The 5,868-nt window shown below is 37.0% G+C and overlaps 1 long non-coding RNA gene across 1 annotated transcript; it reads left to right on the top strand.

The window, feature by feature from the left end:
• Positions 1-2,575: 2,575 nt before the first annotated feature.
• LOC113286925 lies at positions 2,576-5,567 on the top strand. The gene is made up of 2 exons (XR_003329578.1): positions 2,576-4,378; positions 5,214-5,567. It is a non-coding gene; the product is annotated as an uncharacterized LOC113286925 (long non-coding RNA).
• Positions 5,568-5,868: the final 301 nt, after the last annotated feature.

Raw genomic sequence — 5,868 nt, 5'->3', positions numbered from 1 at the left:
ACCGCGCTAACTGCATCTTCTGTTGCTGCTATGTATAGTGCCAGTACCTCATCAGGATCGGGTTTTTGTAGGATTGGAATTGTAGCCAAGTATTCCTTGATTTTTTGGAAAGCTTCTTCACACTCTGCAGTCCACTCGAACTTGCTCCCTTTCTTGAGGATGTTGAAAAAATGTTTGCATTTGTCCGATGATCGGGCAATAAATCTCCCCAAAGCCGTTAAGGATCCGTTGAGATTTTGTACTTCTTTCAGATTCTTCGGGGATGGAATTTCCACGATGGCCTGAATCTTCGCGGGATCTACCTCGATGCCCCTTTTCGTTAAACAGTCTCGTTTTCGAAGATATTTGAAGATATGCTGAAAGTATGGTAAATGACCGTGGATATGATAAAAAATCCGTCATAAGCACAGATCCGTGGATCTGACCGATTACTAGGTTTTACAAAATTTTGAAAACTTACTGAAGGCATAAATCCATAGCAAACGACCGTGGATCTATCTGTTTGAAAGTGATTTATTGAAGGTAAAGGTAAACACGCTGAATAACCGTGGATCTGATTATTGAGCTCTTTAAATGTTTGAAAACACGCCGAACGCATAGATCCATAGTAAATGGCCGTGGATCTATCTGTTCAAAAATGATTTTTTGAAGATAAAGATAAAACAAATATCCGTTGAAAGCACAGATCCACAATGAGAAAGGTTTTGAAAACACGTTAAAGCCTTAGGTTAATGACCAATAAACGTGTAAGTGATGTTTAAAACAAAAAAACAATGGTGCGTGCTCAAGGTAAAATCAGAGGATAAGATAAATCTTTTACCGGGACAGAGTCCCTGTTTCTAGCGCCAGATTGTGAACACATAAATCACGAAGGCATCCACGTGTTCACAAACAATATTCGCATACACTCTAATTCTAAAATTGTATGTTGTATGTGTAAAGGGGATGATTATATCGATTCATCGACTCAAAGCCTTCGAGCTTGTCATTGTCTAGTCGAATATTATCATAAGTAACGTTCGTATAAAGGAGTAAACAGAGAATCAAGTATAAATGTAAAGCACATGAAGTATAACGCTGAATGTAAAGTGCTGAAATGTAAATAAGACAAAGATTTACGTGGTTCGGCACTAAGGCCTACATCCACGGGGATGGTGTTTCACTATGTATTGAATGGTTTCAAAGATAGTCGAATGACTTTAGAGGATACATATGTCTGCGGAAGTAGGGGGATTACTTACTCTTCCTATTTCTCTCTCCTATATTCTCCTCTAATTGGTCTGGATTGGTCGACCCCTTCTCCCTTAGTGGAGAGGGGTATTTATAGGGTTGCAACGTGGGGCCTACTTTTGAGAGCCGTTGTTACCTTATCGTCTTGTGTTCTGTGTCAATTACGCAGACATCTTCGTCTTTTACGATGCCCCCATCGTTCCATGCTTGAACACGAAGAGTTATCCTCGTGTGTTCCATGGGTTGGTTGACACGTACACTGCTCAGGGTGTTTAATGCGGGTGGTTGGGACGTCTGTTCGTGTCAGACAGCTGTCTTCTGCCCGTGTTACATCCGTGTCAGTCTGATCCCTCCTAGCCCTTGATCTTGAATATTTCTGGGAATAGGATAAAGCAGATCTTTAGATATTATTCAGTGCTTTGCAGCGACATTATACCTCGGTGCACCTTGATTCTTGACCATCGGATCATTCGGATGATGATCTCGTCCTGATCAGACACGCCTCTTGGTTGTAAACGCGTGACATCATGCTTTGATGTCTTAAATTACATGCTTTCCACGTGTTTCTTCATAGACACGTGGCGGATGATGAAATATATACACACACGTAGGTTGCCTAATGATGCCAAAAGTTGACAGTATTCAGACTCAACTGTCAAGGTCATATCATATGACTTAGAGTTATTGATACGGGCATGAATTTTTTGGGTGTATGCCTTGTCCACACTTATACTCGGCCCTTTGATTACTTCTAAGGGGAACATCGGGCGAGCTAAATGTGGGACAACCATGAAAATGATGGATAAAAAAAAATGAATGAATCGCTTGTAACTGGCATATTTTCTAATTTTTCTGAAGAAGATCTTTCATTCAAAAAATGAAAAACAAAAGCCTAATAAAACTGACTAAAAGAAAATTTGGTTTGAGCAATATGAGGCTGAATTTTATTCACCAATTTAAAAACAGAGAAATCGGTTATCGACCCAAAAGTCGTGGTATCAATACAACTCCCGCAACCCAAGTTTCCGTCTAGTTTAAAACCTATTAAGTCTCTGTCTTTCCAACATAGGCCGTATGATCCTACGGCTATACATCGGTAAACTAATACACGGGCAGTTTGTTTGGTTTTAGTCACTTAAGTTTGTTAGCTAATTTTGAGTTGGGCAAATCCTACTTACAAGTTAAATCATCCGGTCACTATCGCATTTATCATCTTATGATTTCTTGCTCGCCATATGTATTCTATGATATGAACTAATGAAGAATGCATTAACTATGATGAGGATTGAGCTCTTTTCTTAACTACTCAACTGTTGTAATTCGATGCATTCGCCGTGTGCTGCATAACTTGTTCATGATCATCAATTCATCACATTGTTTATCAGCACTCCAGAGTATATATCACTATTCTACTAAGCATGAATTTCCTTTTCTTTTCATCATCAGTATGGTTGAGCTTTAATATCGTTTCAACTATTCAAAATATTTCAGTTTGGATATGTTTTTGGAGGATTACTGAAATTCCCACTTTGGAATAGTGGCTTTATTAAGTGGCTGAAGTAAGCTTGCATATCCATCTGTATTATAAGGGACAATGTTGTTTTTCCATATCCATGGTTCTGGGACATATAAAAGGCGTTGCAGATTGATCATAATTCTTAGATCGGAGAATACGAGAGATTTACATTTTGGCAATATAAAGGACGGTCACGATTAAGCCACCAAATAACTCTCAACTATTTCGCTCGATTCAAGAAAAAAACCAAACGCATGTCTGCAACCATTCCTCCGCTTTTCTCTCGCCATTAACTCAATGCAATTCTCTCGCCATTAACTCTACCCAATGAACATTTTGATTCCTTTTTGATGAACTCATTTGCTAGGGTTACAGTAGGAAATTTATTTCTACCTACCACTCCAGTTCCTTCAATCTCTGTATGCCAAAATTAGGGTTCTTGATTGATCTTCCGTTAAAGAAAGTAAAAAACCCTCATTCCATGGTATTAACATTCACGTGATCTGAGGTATGTAACTCATTCAAAAAATTTTGCAACTGTTTATCAGATACGATAGAATGGATAAACTATTAAACAAGGTCTATCTCTCTTTCTCTTTAATACCCTGTTTTTGTGTTTAATGGTCAAATTAGGAAGTGGGTTTTGATGATGGGTTTGTTTCTGATTGTGGGTTCATTTGATTTTCGATTTATTATTATTTTATTCCCAGGAATTTCACAAATTGTATATGAAACTCATAATCAGTTAGTGGTTTTCTTGATAAATCTGATCCTGGATTTCAACATGTGCACAATACTAAGAAAACTGTGTTGATCGCAATGAGTTGCAGGGTCTGATTGATGAAGTTTCTTTAGTAACTTTAATTCTTGAGAAATCATTTAATTTTTTATCTAGTTTTTTTAAACATAGGGCATTGTTCAAATGGTAAGATCTGGTGTACAGTTTCTTAGTGCTCTAGAGACAGATCCAACATTTACAGTGCATGTTGTACCTTTTGAGCCAAAACACTCTCAAAATGGGTATCTGAAACAGAAATTAAGGTGACATTTTTGCTCCAAATAATTGGTAATTCCCCTTGCTTCCTAGTGCTAGAGTAACCGGTGGAGCTCCAAACGAGCTCTCTAATTTGTTTTCCTTAAGCAACAATGTGTATTTTTGTTTGTTGGTTGTTCAAGAACGTGAAGAAATCAAACATAGAAATGGGTAAAGAAGATTTCCACTGAAGAATTTAAATTCTCCATATTCCTCTCTGAATTATAAGGATTTTTGTGATGGTATATTCTTCTCTGCATTTCAGTTAATCACAAGGTTGAATTGTTGTGCCCTGACGAAACATAAGAAATTTTTCTGCTTTTTGGCATTATTAATAAATCTCTACTTCAGTGAAGGTATATGTATTCTCCTTCATTGGATCATAAAAATGGGTTCTTTGTGGTGCCAACCAGGTTTATTGAGTGTGATATTATGAACTGTTTCTGTTTCGGTTCCGTTATAGATTTTAGTAGCAGCAATTGTATCGGCTATAATTGGGAATTTTCGAAAACTTTTACTTCAGTTCTAATTTTCAATGATGAGAAGTTCAATTTCAAGGATTTTTGTGGTCCAATGGAGTTCCTTCTACACATTCCTTTGTAAGTCGTCTTACTCCTGCCATATTTTGCTTATTTTTGTCTTTCATGGTGGATATCCTTAAAATTAAACGTTTTATTAGTGGATATACATATGTTGTAGCTACGGCAATTACTATAGGTCTGGAAATAGATGAATTATTTTGATTTTGTTTTTCTTACAGTCCTTGATATTTAGGGAGTACAATTTTATTCAATACTACCTCCGTCCACTATTAAGTAACCTACTTAAGCATGGGGGGGGGGGGGGGGGGGGGGGGGGGAGTATCAGTTTGGGATGGAGGGAGTATAAGTTTGGGATTATCTTACTGCTAGATAGGGCTTCAAGCATTTGCAGTAAATACATTGGAAGGCGCATTTCTTGGCTTCCATTAATTCAGCCGATAGCTCCATTGGAAGTATCTATTGGGAGTTACAGCTATGGACTGAGTGGTGCTTCAACACTCTATGCACTAGAAGTGGTAATTCCACTTTTCCTCATGGTGAAATTATACTGGCCACTACATGACTATGACAACTAGAGTGTTAAGGTTGACTTACAAAATTTCTCAAGTTTCTCATCCAGCCGTTACGTCAATCGTTTCTTCAACTATGTATTAATCATTCAGCTGATCATATAATCTAATGTGACTATTTTGTATAAATTTTATTTATCAAGGCACTGGGTTTTGTGCATTTTGTAATAAAATGGTGTGTTTGAAGTCGGATGTCCATGTATTATTCAAGTCTGTCCATTTGCCTACCCAGTTCAGCTATTAACGATAATTCTGAAATGTTGTTTCTATCTTATATTTGTATTCTCTAAATATCAAGGTAACTTTTTTGGCTTATTTGTTAGGATCGCGGATCAATAAGTGCACGAAAACTCTGGAAGAGATTAGGGATTTTAACGGCAGGAGGAGTTACCCTATTCTTGGTGGAAGAACATGAGGCAGGTTGATTGTCTTGCTGGTGGCTCAAACACAGGCTAGATCCTATGGAAAAGTTAGACCTGAGTATAATTCTGCTAAAAATCTTTCTTTTTTGGGTGTTTCGGTGATGCATGATTTTACAATTTGTACATGAAACCAGCCTATAATTAAAGAACGGAGGGAGTAGTTTATAGTAGGGTTCACTGTTAGCATCTGAGGTAATGTAACTCATCTAATTCATGAAATTTTGGTAGGAGAAACTGGAACCTTTTTGGCTTGAAGAGTATCAACTGATCACAGGTGTATCTAAATATATTTGCCCAAGGTTTATCAGATTTTTTGAAAGCTAAATATATTTTATATTATCACAAAATTCCGATCAGCACAGAAGTTTGATTATCTAAAGTTGGATGATGTAGTTCCCAAGATAAATATGCATATCGACTGATCACAGATGTATAACCTAAAAACACATATTCAACAAGTATATAGTAAATATATTTGAATCCAAAGTAAAAACTTGAGGTATAGAAACTGAGAGAGATCAACTACCATTAACAATATGTTAATCTGTTCAAACCT

This window comes from Papaver somniferum, chromosome 1 (assembly GCF_003573695.1).
Source record: "Papaver somniferum cultivar HN1 chromosome 1, ASM357369v1, whole genome shotgun sequence".
In the NCBI taxonomy this organism is placed as follows: domain Eukaryota; kingdom Viridiplantae; phylum Streptophyta; class Magnoliopsida; order Ranunculales; family Papaveraceae; genus Papaver; species Papaver somniferum.
This window is presented reverse-complemented; position numbering and strand designations above follow the sequence as displayed.